This window comes from Oncorhynchus nerka, linkage group LG2, assembly GCF_034236695.1.
Source record: "Oncorhynchus nerka isolate Pitt River linkage group LG2, Oner_Uvic_2.0, whole genome shotgun sequence".
Lineage (NCBI taxonomy): Eukaryota > Metazoa > Chordata > Actinopteri > Salmoniformes > Salmonidae > Oncorhynchus > Oncorhynchus nerka.
Genome location: NC_088397.1, coordinates 14,948,190 through 14,963,468, shown reverse-complemented (window position 1 = coordinate 14,963,468; position 15,279 = coordinate 14,948,190). Strand labels below are relative to the sequence as shown.

General features: G+C 43.5%; 1 protein-coding gene across 1 annotated transcript in view; it reads right to left on the bottom strand.

Annotated features, from left to right (window-relative positions):
- LOC115125285 (tetraspanin-7-like) overlaps window positions 1–15,279 on the bottom strand; it is a 62,007-nt gene that overhangs the window by 45,826 nt on the left and 902 nt on the right. The window lies entirely within an intron of this gene.

The following is a 15,279-nucleotide window of genomic DNA, read 5'->3' as shown; positions in this document are numbered from 1 at the left end:
AGTATTGTTGTTATTAGATAGGTGTAATAACAGGCAGCCTGTCAGGCAGTATTGTTGTTATTGGATATGTGTGATAACAGGCAGCCTGGCAGGCAGTATTGTTGTTATTAGATAGTAGTAAAAAACAGGCAGCCTGGTAGGCAGTATTGTTGTTATTAGATAGGTGTAGAAAACAGGCAGCCTGGCAGGCAGCAGTGTTGTTATTAGATAGGTGTAGAAAACAGGCAGCCTGTCAGGCAGTAGTGTTGTTATTAGATAGGTGTAGAAAACAGGCAGCCTGGCAGGCAGTATTGTTGTTATTAGATAGGTGTAATAACAGGCAACCTGGCAGGCAGTATTGTTGTTATTAGATAGGTGTAATAACAGGCAGCCTGGCAGGCAGTATTGTTGTTATTAGATAGGTGTAATAACAGGCAGCCTGGCAGGCAGTATTGTTGTTATTAGATAGGTGTAATAACAGGCAGCCTGGCAGGCAGTATTGTTGTTATTAGATAGGTGTAAAAAAAAAACAGGCAGCCTGGCAGGCAGTATTGTTGTTATTAGATAGGTGTAATAACAGGCAGCCTGGCAGGCAGTATTGTTGTTATTAGATAGGTGTAATAACAGGCAGCCTGGCAGGCAGTATTGTTGTTATTAGATAGGTGTAAAAAAAACAGGCAGCCTGGCAGGCAGTATTGTTGTTATTAGATAGGTGTAATAACAGGCAGCCTGGCAGGCAGTATTGTTGTTATTAGATAGGTGTAAAAAACAGGAAGCCTGGCAGGCAGTATTGTTGTTATTGGATAGGTGTAGAAAACAGGCAGCCTGGCAGGCAGTGTTGTTGTTATTAGATAGGTGTAAAAAACAGGCAGCCTGACAGGCAGCAGTGTTGTTATTGGATATGTGTAATAACAGGCAGCCTGGCAGGCAGTATTGTTGTTATTAGATAGGTGTAAAAAAAAAAAACAGGCAGCCTGGCAGGCAGTATTGTTGTTATTGGATATGTGTGATAACAGGCAGCCTGGCAGGCAGTATTGTTGTTATTAGATAGGTGTAGAAAACAGGCAGCCTGGCAGGCAGCAGTGTTGTTATTGGATTTGTGTAATAACAGGCAGCCTGGCAGGCAGTATTGTTGTTATTGGATATGTGTGATAACAGGCAGCCTGGTAGGCAGTATTGTTGTTATTGGATATGTGTGATAACAGGCAGCCTGGTAGGCAGTATTGTTGTTATTGGATATGTGTGATAACAGGCAGCCTGGCAGGCAGTATTGTTGTTATTAGATAGGTGTAGAAAACAGGCAGCCTGGCAGGCAGCAGTGTTGTTATTAGATAGGTGTAGAAAACAGGCAGCCTGGCAGGCAGCAGTGTTGTTATTGGATTTGTGTAATAACAGGCAGCCTGACAGGCAGCAGTGTTGTTATTAGATAGGTGTAATAACAGGCAGCCTGGCAGGCAGTATTGTTGTTATTAGATAGGTGTAATAACAGGCAGCCTGGCAGGCAGCAGCGTTGATATTAGATAGGTGTAATAACAGGCAGCCTGGCAGGCAGTATTGTTGTTATTGGATATGTGTGATAACAGGCAGCCTGGTAGGCAGTATTGTTGTTATTGGATATGTGTGATAACAGGCAGCCTGGCAGGCAGTATTGTTGTTATTAGATAGGTGTAGAAAACAGGCAGCCTGGCAGGCAGCAGTGTTGTTATTGGATTTGTGTAATAACAGGCAGCCTGACAGGCAGTATTGTTGTTATTAGATAGGTGTAAAAAACAGACAGCCTGGCAGGCAGTATTGTTGTTATTGGATAGGTGTAGAAAACAGGCAGCCTGGCAGGCAGTGTTGTTGTTATTAGATAGGTGTAAAAAACAGGCAGCCTGACAGGCAGCAGTGTTGTTATTGGATATGTGTAATAACAGGCAGCCTGGCAGGCAGTATTGTTGTTATTAGATAGGTGTAAAAAAAAACAGGCAGTCTGGCAGGCAGTATTGTTGTTATTGGATATGTGTGATAACAGGCAGCCTGGCAGGCAGTATTGTTGTTATTAGATAGGTGTAGAAAACAGGCAGTCTGGCAGGCAGTATTGTTGTTATTAGATAGGTGTAAAAAACAGACAGCCTGGCAGGCAGTATTGTTGTTATTGGATAGGTGTAGAAAACAGGCAGCCTGGCAGGCAGTATTGTTGTTATTAGATAGGTGTAGAAAACAGGCAGCCTGGCAGGCAGTATTGTTGTTATTAGATATGTGTAAAAAACAGGCAGCCTGACAGGCAGCAGTGTTGTTATTGGATATGTGTAATAACAGGCAGCCTGGCAGGCAGTATTGTTGTTATTAGATAGGTGTAAAAAAAAACGGCAGCCTGGCAGGCAGTATTGTTGTTATTAGATAGGTGTAATAACAGGCAGCCTAGCAGGCAGTATTGTTGTTATTAGATAGGTGTAATAACAGGCAGCCTGTCAGGCAGTATTGTTGTTATTGGATATGTGTGATAACAGGCAGCCTGGCAGGCAGTATTGTTGTTATTAGATAGGTGTAATAACAGGCAGCCTAGCAGGCAGTATTGTTGTTATTAGATAGGTGTAATAACAGGCAGCCTGTCAGGCAGTATTGTTGTTATTGGATATGTGTGATAACAGGCAGCCTGGCAGGCAGTATTGTTGTTATTAGATAGTTGTAAAAAACAGGCAGCCTGGTAGGCAGTATTGTTGTTATTAGATAGGTGTAGAAAACAGGCAGCCTGGCAGGCAGCAGTGTTGTTATTAGATAGGTGTAGAAAACAGACAGCCTGGCAGGCAGTATTGTTGTTATTAGATAGGTGTAATAACAGGCAGCCTGGCAGGCAGTATTGTTGTTATTAGATAGGTGTAATAACAGGCAGCCTGGCAGGCAGTATTGTTGTTATTAGATAGGTGTAAAAAAAAACAGGCAGCCTGGCAGGCAGTATTGTTGTTATTAGATAGGTGTAATAACAGGCAGCCTGGCAAGCAGTATTGTTGTTATTAGATAGGTGTAATAACAGGCAGCCTGGCAGGCAGTATTGTTGTTATTAGATAGGTGTAGAAAACAGGCAGCCTGGCAGGCAGCAGTGTTGTTATTGGATATGTGTAATAACAGGCAGCCTGGCAGGCAGTATTGTTGTTATTAGATAGGTGTAAAAAAAAACAGGCAGCCTGGCAGGCAGTATTGTTGTTATTAGATAGGTGTAATAACAGGCAGCCTGGCAGGCAGTATTGTTGTTATTAGATAGGTGTAAAAAACAGGAAGCCTGGCAGGCAGTATTGTTGTTATTGGATAGGTGTAGAAAACAGGCAGCCTGGCAGGCAGTGTTGTTGTTATTAGATAGGTGTAAAAAACAGGCAGCCTGACAGGCAGCAGTGTTGTTATTGGATATGTGTAATAACAGGCAGCCTGGCAGGCAGTATTGTTGTTATTAGATAGGTGTAAAAAAAAAAAAGGCAGCCTGGCAGGCAGTATTGTTGTTATTGGATATGTGTGATAACAGGCAGCCTGGCATGCAGTATTGTTGTTATTAGATCGGTGTAGAAAACAGGCAGCCTGGCAGGCAGCAGTGTTGTTATTGGATTTGTGTAATAACAGGCAGCCTGGCAGGCAGTATTGTTGTTATTGGATATGTGTGATAACAGGCAGCCTGGTAGGCAGTATTGTTGTTATTGGATATGTGTGATAACAGGCAGCCTGGTAGGCAGTATTGTTGTTATTGGATTTGTGTAATAACAGGCAGCCTGACAGGCAGTATTGTTGTTATTAGATAGGTGTAAAAAACAGACAGCCTGGCAGGCAGTATTGTTGTTATTGGATAGGTGTAGAAAACAGGCAGCCTGGCAGGCAGTATTGTTGTTATTAGATAGGTGTAGAAAACAGGCAGCCTGGCAGGCAGCAATGTTGTTATTGGATATGTGTAATAACAGACAGCCTGGCAGGCAGTATTGTTGTTATTAGATAGGTGTAATAACATGCAGCCTGTCAGGCAGTATTGTTTTTATTGGATATGTGTGATAACAGGCAGCCTGGCAGGCAGTATTGTTGTTATTAGATATGTGTAAAAAACAGGCAGCCTGGCAGGCAGTATTGTTGTTATTAGATAGGTGTAGAAAACAGGCAGCCTGGCAGGCAGCAGTGTTGTTATTAGATAGGTGTAGAAAACAGGCAGCCTGGCAGGCAGCAGTGTTGTTATTGGATATGTGTAATAACAGGCAGCCTGGCAGGCAGCAGTGTTGTTATTGGATATGTGTAATAACAGGCAGCCTGGCAGGCAGTATTGTTGTTATTAGATATGTGTAAAAAACAGGCAGCCTGACAGGCAGCAGTGTTGTTATTGGATATGTGTAATAACAGGCAGCCTGGCAGGCAGTATTGTTGTTATTAGATAGGTGTAAAAAAAACGTCAGCCTGGCAGGCAGTATTGTTGTTATTGGATATGTGTGATAACAGACAGCCTGGAAGGCAGTATTGTTGTTATTAGATAGGTGTAAAAAACAGGCAGCATGGCAGGCAGTATTGTTGTTATTAGATAGGTGTAATAACAGGCAGCCTAGCAGGCAGTATTGTTGTTATTAGATAGGTGTAATAACAGGCAGCCTGTCAGGCAGTATTGTTGTTATTGGATATGTGTGATAACAGGCAGCCTGGCAGGCAGTATTGTTGTTATTAGATAGTTGTAAAAAACAGGCAGCCTGGTAGGCAGTATTGTTGTTATTAGATAGGTGTAGAAAACAGGCAGCCTGGCAGGCAGCAGTGTTGTTATTAGATAGGTGTAGAAAACAGGCAGCCTGTCAGGCAGTATTGTTGTTATTAGATAGGTGTAGAAAACAGGCAGCCTGGCAGGCAGCAGTGTTGTTATTAGATAGTTGTAGAAAACAGGCAGCCTGGCAGGCAGCAGTGTTGTTATTGGATATGTGTAATAACCGGCAGCCTGGCAGGCAGTATTGTTGTTATTAGATAGGTGTAAAAAACAGGCAGCCTGACAGGCAGCAGTGTTGTTATTGGATATGTGTAATAACAGGCAGCCAGGCAGGCAGTATTGTTGTTATTAGATAGGTGTGATAACAGGCAGCCTGGCAGGCAGTATTGTTGTTATTAGATAGGTGTAAAAAACAGGCAGCCTGACAGGCAGTATTGTTGTTATTAGATAGGTGTAATAACAGGCAGCCTGTCAGGCAGTATTGTTGTTATTGGATAGGTGTAATAAATGGCAGCCTGGCAGGCAGCAGCGTTGTTATTAGATAGGTGTAATAACAGGCAGCCTGTCAGGCAGTATTGTTGTTATTAGATAGGTGTGATAACAGGCAGCCTGGCAGGTAGCATTGTTGTTATAAGATAGGTGTAAAAAACAGGCAGCCTGGCAGGCAGTATTGTTGTTATTAGATAGGTGTAATAACAGGCAGCCTGTCAGGCAGTATTGTTGTTATTGGATAGGTGTAATAAATGGCAGCCTGGCAGGCAGCAGCGTTGTTATTAGATAGGTGTAATAACAGGCAGCCTGTCAGGCAGTATTGTTGTTATTAGATAGGTGTAATAACAGGCAGCCTGGCAGGCAGCAGTGCTGTTATTAGATAGGTGTAATAACAGGCAGCCTGGCAGGCAGTATTGTTGTTATTGGATAGGTGTAATAACAGGCAGCCTGGCAGGCAGCAGCGTTGTTATTAGATAGGTGTAATAACAGGCAGCATTGCAGGCAGTATTGTTGTTATTGGATAGGTGTAATAACAGGAAGCATTGCAGGCAGTATTGTTGTTATTGGATAGGTGTAATAAAAGGCAGCCTGGCAGGCAGCAGCGTTGTTATTAGATAGGTGTAATAACAGGCAGCCTGGCAGGCAGCAGCGTTGTTATTGGATAGGAGTAATAACAGGCAGCCTGGCAGGCAGTATTGTTGTTATTGGATAGGTGTAATAACAGGCATTATGGCAGGCAGCAGTGTTGTTATTAGATAGGTGTAATAACAGGCATTCTAGCAGGCAGCAGTGTTGTTATTAGATAGGTGTAATAACAGGCAGCCTGGCAGGCAGCAGCGTTGTTATTAGATAGGTGTAATAACAGGCAGCCTGGCAGGCAGTATTGTTGTTATTAGATAGGTGTAGAAAACAGGCAGCCTGGCAGGCAGCAGTGTTGTTATTAGATAGTTGTAGAAAACAGGCAGCCTGGCAGGCAGCAGTGTTGTTATTGGATATGAGTAATAACCGGCAGCCTGGCAGGCAGTATTGTTGTTATTAGATAGGTGTAAAAAACAGGCAGCCTGACAGGCAGCAGTGTTGTTATTGGATATGTGTAATAACAGGCAGCCTGGCAGGCAGTATTGTTGTTATTAGATAGGTGTGATAACAGGCAGCCTGGCAGGCAGTATTGTTGTTATTAGATAGGTGTAAAAAAACAGGCAGCCTGACAGGCAGTATTGTTGTTATTAGATAGGTGTAATAACAGGCAGCCTGTCAGGCAGTATTGTTGTTATTGGATAGGTGTAATAAATGGCAGCCTGGCAGGCAGCAGCGTTGTTATTAGATAGGTGTAATAACAGGCAGCCTGTCAGGCAGTATTGTTGTTATTAGATAGGTGTGATAACAGGCAGCCTGGCAGGCAGCATTGTTGTTATTAGATAGGTGTAAAAAACAGGCAGCCTGGCAGGCAGTATTGTTGTTATTAGATAGGTGTAATAACAGGCAGCCTGTCAGGCAGTATTGTTGTTATTGGATAGGTGTAATAAATGGCAGCCTGGCAGGCAGCAGCGTTGTTATTAGATAGGTGTAATAACAGGCAGCCTGTCAGGCAGTATTGTTGTTATTAGATAGGTGTAATAACAGGCAGCCTGGCAGGCAGCAGTGTTGTTATTAGATAGGTGTAATAACAGGCAGCCTGGCAGGCAGTATTGTTGTTATTGGATAGGTGTAATAACAGGCAGCCTGGCAGGCAGCAGCGTTGTTATTAGATAGGTGTGATAACAGGCAGCCTGGCAGGCAGTATTGTTGTTATTAGATAGGTGTAATAACAGGCAGCCTGTCAGGCAGTATTGTTGTTATTGGATAGGTGTAATAAATGGCAGCCTGGCAGGCAGCAGCGTTGTTATTAGATAGGTGTAATAACAGGCAGCCTGTCAGGCAGTATTGTTGTTATTAGATAGGTGTGATAACAGGCAGCCTGGCAGGCAGCATTGTTGTTATTAGATAGGTGTAAAAAACAGGCAGCCTGGCAGGCAGCAGCGTTGTTATTAGATAGGTGTAATAACAGGCAGCCTGTCAGGCAGTATTGTTGTTATTAGATAGGTGTAATAACAGGCAGCCTGGCAGGCAGCAGTGTTGTTATTAGATAGGTGTAATAACAGGCAGCCTGGCAGGCAGTATTGTTGTTATTGGATAGGTGTAATAACAGGCAGCCTGGCAGGCAGCAGCGTTGTTATTAGATAGGTGTGATAACAGGCAGCCTGGCAGGCAGTATTGTTGTTATTAGATAGGTGTAAAAAACAGGCAGCCTGGCAGGCAGTATTGTTGTTATTAGATAGGTGTAATAACAGGCAGCCTGTCAGGCAGTATTGTTGTTATTGGATAGGTGTAATAAATGGCAGCCTGGCAGGCAGCAGCGTTGTTATTAGATAGGTGTAATAACAGGCAGCCTGTCAGGCAGTATTGTTGTTATTAGATAGGTGTAATAACAGGCAGCCTGGCAGGCAGCAGTGCTGTTATTAGATAGGTGTAATAACAGGCAGCCTGGCAGGCAGTATTGTTGTTATTGGATAGGTGTAATAACAGGCAGCCTGGCAGGCAGCAGCGTTGTTATTAGATAGGTGTAATAACAGGCAGCATTGCAGGCAGTATTGTTGTTATTGGATAGGTGTAATAACAGGCAGCATTGCAGGCAGTATTGTTGTTATTGGATAGGTGTAATAAAAGGCAGCCTGGCAGGCAGCAGCGTTGTTATTAGATAGGTGTAATAACAGGCAGCCTGTCAGGCAGCAGTGTTGTTATTAGATAGGTGTAATAACAGGCAGCCTGGCAGGCAGCAGCGTTGTTATTGGATAGGAGTAATAACAGGCAGCAGCATTGTTTGGGTTTTGCACTGCCTGGCTCTCCAGTCCCACTGAGGGATTAGCAGCATCCTTTTTCTCCTCTGCCTGTGCCCTGTGAGACTTCCTGGTATGGGATAGATAACATATACTTCATATTGTTTACTTATCTCCAGTGGAGGTATGGTGTCTGGAAATAAGCCTGTTTTTATTGACCTGGAGTCCAGCGTGACATTAGGCCTTGTGAGTCGCTAGCTAGCACAAACACGACACAAATGTTTCACAACAGGTGACAAGCCAGCCAGTGAGGAGCCGTTTCCCCTCCACCTGCTGAGTCAGGTGGCTGTCACTGTGACCCCCAAACAAATGGTTGGCCTTGAGACATTTTATTGGCACACAATTCACAGTGGAGCCCATACCACAGTGACACAGGGTCTCAGAAGCACATTATGGGTTCTGCAGGCCTATGTGTTTACAAACATACTGGACATTTTGGAGGTTCTTGCTTTCAGGGACCGGGTGAAAACGTTGGAGAGACAGTAGGCCTATCTGGAGGAGGATATCGTCTTGTTTAAACGTCTTTTGAAGGGCACCATAGTGATTCATCTTGTAGTTTTTATTGATTCATTTGTTGCAATTATTATTAGTCGTACGGTATATTACATATGACATGTTATAGTCACCTGATGGCTTTGCAGGAAAGCCAAACTTAATGTGTGAGCTGAGCACTGCATGCATGTTAAAGACGTGAAGCACGGTAACACTCTCACGCCATCAGACAGGCAAACAGACATCAGTGCACTCAATATTCCCCCTGATCCAGCGGCTCACTGTCATTGGTCCACGGGTCAACAATGACTCATGTTTAATGTCTTCCTGTCGGATATAGCCTTCCTACTAGACCAGGGAATAGCAAGATCCCCTATGAATGCCACATCACTTATTGGGGGATCAAGCAACCCCCAGCCATAGCTAGCCTTGCCCCTGGCCGGCCACTTGCCTAACCTCACACAGCCATACACTAGCTACGGCCTTCTGAGGTTGCCTTAGAGGCTAGTTCTGGGAGTTGGTTGAGTATGAGAAAAAACAACCCAATCTCTGAAATGGATCTAAATTCATGCAAACATAGTGTATCTACTACAAGGAACACATCATGTTTTAAAAGATAAAGAGGCAAAACAAAGGATTAAAGGCCAGGTGCAAGAGGTTTAAAGGTCTGCTTTCAAAGCAATACAGATTTGGATATATGGCTTTAAATCGTCAACAATGAAGGACATGTGCTACAACAACACCGCGGTGCATATTGTCAGTAGGTCTACAGCTGAGTCTATACAGGTGATCACTAGTCTACAATATAATGCTCATCCTGAGTGTTGATTTGTGACAAGCAAACTGTTAAACTACTGTACATTTCTCATAATGACAATCAGTAGTGCTGTGAAAGAGTCAAATGACCCAGCCATTGAGAATGCGTTTGTTAGGTGAGCGTCCAAATCACCACATGCTGAACATAGCTGAGATGCTAACAGTTGCCTGCTCACTCTACTGTGTTCACTCACACATAGGGAATGATGGAGAGTGATCAAAGTCAATCCAAAGCATTCAGCACCTCCTCCCAGGCTGCAGGCTAAGTTTAGGCCATATTTCATTACCGGCAACATGTAAAGCCCTGACTAAGAGTCAGAGACACTGTTTGTTCAACGTCTATTGGTTCTAAATCTAACACACCACACAATTACTGGACTTTTCAGCCACCTTGGAATTCCTCAATCACAGACTAATTGGTTGGATGGCCGGCACTGGATGACCTCTGTGGCTATTTCACCTTTGAACCCCACTCGGTTGGAAGTCTGAAGGGAAGTTCTTAATGAGATATTTCCTAGCTGCCTCAGTGATGGGCAGTATCCCGGCTGCTCGGAGAGATCTATACGCACCGAGACCAGAAGTCCATCACTCTAAATCCCTTACTTTCTTCAGTCTCTTGTGTAGTGTTACTGTAGTCCTTGGGCTCTTTTATTAATAATCTCTTCTGCAAGGGAGGCGAGGTCTTATTCATTCAATTCCCCTGTAACCTTCACTCTCCTTGTGTTTTACCCTTTAAAGGGGTAATCCGCAGTTGAAACAATAACAAAGTGTGTTCCCCGCCACTGTTTCGGTAAAAAGCTGGGGGTGGTGCCTGAGAAATGTAACCACTCTCAAATTAATAGACAGGGCTATTTATGCAAAATAACTCATATCAAAAGTATAACTTTAACCATGTTTTGAGGCTTTACAATGTGTGTTTACATTTACTATGTTTACAAACATTGGAGTAAAACAAGGTTATATTGTGGTTTATGATGGGGTACGACAGTTGAACGAACCTCATGAGGCTTTTATAAGTTATATTCTTCACGAATCAATGGGTACATATCATTAATTTATGAGTTAAAAAATGAATGTTGCAACTGCAGATTGCCCCATTTACGTTGTTTTCCCTTTCTGAGAAGAAAATGAGTGACCTTTGGACCAGTGTAAATGCTGTCGACAAGCAACCAATGTAACTAAGCAGTGCCAGGCCAGATCCAGGCAGCTCCTATCAGGCAGATTTAAATGCATTACCCGTTCGTTAACACAGCCGCAGCTAAGCCTTACACATTGTAAACTTTAGCTGGAGCTTCTACAGCCTAGCTTTCAGCCTGGAGACCAGAGGTTGCTTCCTCTTGAGGCCTTCAGAAATGGGATTCAGACAGAGGTGAGCTAGCTAGGCTAATGTCGGTCTGAGGAGGGAGTCCACCAGACGGTGGAGATGATGATAGTGTAGAGGGGGATTGTAATGAATACTGAGAAACAGATACATGTAGGATCTTAATTTGATCAACCTGTTGCAGGACACCTTTCTTGTAGTGAATTTCAGGTTTAAAAAAGCTTCTGAAATTTGTAATTTCCACTTTTCCCTTACAAAAAATGTATTAGCCCCTACAAGAATTTTCATGAATTATAATCCACATATTAATGAACATGTCCTGTTGCTGCAGAATTATTTTCCTGCTGTAGCAAATTGTCTCAAAGGAAGATCCCACATCTGTATGAGCAGCGCTAACAGAGTGGACAAGGAGGCGACTACTGATACGGTTGCCTGGGAGATGTGTGCTGGGCTGGTGGAGTATAACTGTTTGTCTCTGTTAACCATACTCCTAGCTGGCTGAAGTAGATGGGTAAAGGTTTTAACTCCTTGTTATTTCAACTTCTCTTGATGACATTTCAACCCCTATTTTAACACAGAATCAACATTAGTTTTAGTTTTTGTTAAGCATTTATTTGAAGTTTAATTCACATTTGTTGACAATGATATATGAGCTAAAATTGAATATTGATCTGATGTCTTTGCTCAGTTGGCAGCCTAGCCAATCTCCTATGATTATTTAGAAATAACTTTAGCTGAGCACAGCCATTTAAATGCTGTACAATAAGACGCACAATCACATTCTCAGAGGAATAAGCCCCAACAAAAGCCTGGTACAGAGGGAACACAAAACACACAAAACATTATGCTTCTTATTCCCATCTGGGCATTAATAATATGCCTCCACAGCATGAATTAGGCCAAGTCTTAGGGCGTCTGTCTGTTCTTAGCCTACTGAACAAGCTGCCGTTTCTACTACACAGAGAAGCCTAATACCAAGAGGCTATGGGATTGTCTATCAATGTACTGCATCTATAGGCTTGTTTCAGTATATATACGCACAGTCTTCAAGCTACCTTCAAGCTACAGTTCATAGAAAACATGTATATGAAGGGGAGAAACTCTGCAAAAGGGTATGGCCTGAATGGACTTGAAAACGTAAATGTTATCCATAAAATCAGACCATCTTACACTCTTGGAAAGAAAGGTTCCATAAGGGCTCTGCGGCTGTCCCCAGGAGAACTCTTTTTGGATCCAGGGAGAACCCTTTTTGGATTCATGTAGAACCCTCTGTGGAAATAGTTCTACATGGAACCCAAAAGGGTTCTACACTAAATGGAGCGTTTAATGTTACACATTATTATCAGGTTAATTAGATGATTAAAAGGTGCTTGTGCAAAACAGCATTTCAAAAATAAAGTTATTTGTTGTCTTGACACTGACAGTCTTGTACCCAAAATGATATTTCTCCAAAATAACAGTAGTAAATCTAACAATGTGTCACGCCCTCCCTCCGGCGCTCGACATCGCCGGTCTACTAACCACCGGTCCTGGCAACCCACAGTTTTCTCCTTGAGTCACTAGGTGTTATTGTTTTCTCTCACGTTATGTACCTCAAGAAGACAATGAACACAGAGAATAACATGTCAAAATTGAATGGGGAGAAAATGTGATCAGAACTACGATTACTGGTCCTATTGTGTCATGTTTGTTAATTTGCTTCGGTTCTTTATTAAAATCACCTTCTTCACCCTTTTGCTGACTCCCGGCATATACGTTACACAATGCTAAGCCCTTGGTTTACTACAATGTGGCAAACAGAGTGAGAAGTGCTGAGTAATTATGCCAAATGTGTCAGATACTCTCACAGTAATCATGCAAAGAACCTTTCTGGTACTGGTCCAGGCAACAGCAGTAAGTAACAGATTGATAGCCAGGCTCTAGGTACACTCTTAGAAATAAATGTGCTATCTAGAACCAAAAAGATTATTTGGCTGTCCCCATAGGAGAACCTTTTGAAGAACCCCTTTTTGGTCCAGGTAGAACAACTTTAGGTTCCATGTAGAACCCTCTGTGGAAAGGGTTCTACATGGAACCTAAAATTGTTCTCAGATGGGGACAGCCACAAAACGCCTTTGGAACACTTTTTTTCTAAGAGTGTAGCCATTGTTGGGGTTGGAGCTCTTGGCATAGAAGTTAGAGACAAAAAGAGTAGGCACCCAGAGCAGAATGACAGCTGAGCTGGCCTCAAACAACCTCCCCCTGCCAAGCTCTCAAACAACCTCCCCCTGGTAAGCTCTCAAACAACCTCCCCCTGCCAAGCTCTCAAACAACCTCCCCCTGGTAAGCTCTCAAACAACCTCCCCCTGGTAAGCTCTCAAAACAAGTAAGACAGCAGGGAAGAGGCACTCTGTCTCATCCTGTCTCCTCCTGTCTCTGTTTATCTATCTCTCTCTGCAGTCCATCCTCGTACATCTGTCTGTCTGGCTAGGGAGGAAAACGGCCTCTAATATGTTTAGTTAAGCAGGCCATATGGCTTTCTTTGTCTAAGTGGCCCTCAGGTCAACATCAATGGAGTCTGCTTGTTGGAGAAGGAATGGGTCTATTTTAATACAAGTATAGCTGCAGTGGGTGGCTGGCTGGCTGGGTGGGTGCGTCAGGGTGGGTGGGCCAGGGTGGATAGGCCAGGGTGGATGGGTCAGGGTGGATGGGCCAGGGTGGATGGGCCAGGGTGGGTGGATCAGGGCGAATGGGTCAGGGCGGATGGGTCAGGGCAGGTGGGTCAGGGTGGATGGGTCAGGGTGGGTGGATCAGGGCGAATGGGTCAGGGCGGGTGGGTCAGGGCGGGTGTGTCAGTGTGAGTCAAGGTGGGTGGATGGGTCAGGGCGGGTCAAGGTGGGTGGGTGGGTCAGGGTGGATGGGTCAGGGCGGATGGGTCAGGGCGGATGGGTCAGGGTGGCTGGCTGGGTGGATGGTTCAAGGTGGGTGGGTCTGGTTTGGTTGTTTAAGGCACAATGGGGTGTGTTATATGGCCATTATACCACGGGTAAGGGCTGTTCTGTATACAGCTGTTAGCTGTGGTATATTGGCCATATACCACAAACCCCAGAGGTTTCTTATTGCTATTAGAAACTGGTTACCAACTTAATTAGAACAGTCAAATGTAAATGTTATCCATAAAATCAGACCATCTTACAGTCTTGGAAAGAAAGGTTCCATAAGGGCTCTGCGGCTGTCCCCAGGAGAACCCTTTTTGGATCCAGGGAGAACCCTTTTTGGATTCATGTAGAACCCTCTGTGGAAATAGTTCTACCTGGAACCAAAAGGAGTTCTTCCAAGGGTTCTCTTATGGGGACAGCTGAAGAACCCATTTTGGTTCTAGATAGCACCTTTTTTTTTCAAAGAGTGTACAAGTTGAAACCCAACCCATAAAAATAAGTCTGGCCAATGGTGACGGTGTACATTTACAACACAAACCTAACGACAACTAGGTCAATCTTCAGTCCCTGCAGAAATCTTAATTGAGGAAATGACAGGTAGTACACAGCATTGTACGAGATCTTCAGTTTCTTGCATGGAATAGCATTCCTTTCTCAGAACAAGAATAGACTGACGAGTTTCAGAAGAAAGTTATTTGTTTCTGGCCATTTTGAGCCTGTAATCGAACCCACAAATGCTGATGTTCTAGATACTCAACTAGTCTAAAGAAGGACAGTTATATTGCTTCTTCAATCAGCACAACAATTTCAGCTGTGCTAACACAATTGCAAAAGGGTTTACTAATGATCAATTAGCCTTTTAAAATGATAAACTTGGATTAGCTAACACAACGTGCCATTGGAACATAGGAGTGATGGTTGCTGATAATGGGCCTCTGTACGCCTATGTAGATATTCCATTAAAAATCAGCCGTTTCCAGCTACAATAGTCATTTACAACATTAACAATGTTTACAATTTATTTAAGATCAATTTGATGCTATTTTAATGGACAAAAAATGTGCTTTTGTTTCAAAAACAAGGACATTTCTAAGTGACCCCAAAATTTGAACGTTGGGGTGCAATAAAGTACACACACTAAAGGGTAAACAAATATGTTTTGAGCAAAATAGTTTTTTTTTTTTACACAACTGCAAACTTTAAGGACTTGTTTTGATAGGAAGTCGTGATGTCATCAGCCTCCCCACTTGCTTGAGGAACAAAACAAAAAACGTGGAGGACTTTCCTTTGAATGCCAAGCAGCCCACAACCCAACTGTTACCAGCAGCCATGGCATCAATCTAAGGTGGACTAGGTAGCCTACATCAATGACATGTCAGTTCAGGGATCAAATCCCCTCCCCCCTAACCACCACCACCATCAACATCCTTTCATTCACTACATAGGAGGCGACAAAAACCTCATCCCGAGAAATCATGATCGAGGCGGCAGGGTAGCCTAGTGGTTAGAGCGTTGGACTAGTAACCGGAAGATAATCTGTAGAACATCTCCAGATGGACTATCCAAATAATGTGATACCCAATGGTGGGAGGTTCAATGCATCAAATGGTGGCAGGTTCTCAAAGTACCATAATGGACACTGTGCACATTAAAGCAAATGTGCAAACTCTCCTGTAGCACCACCCC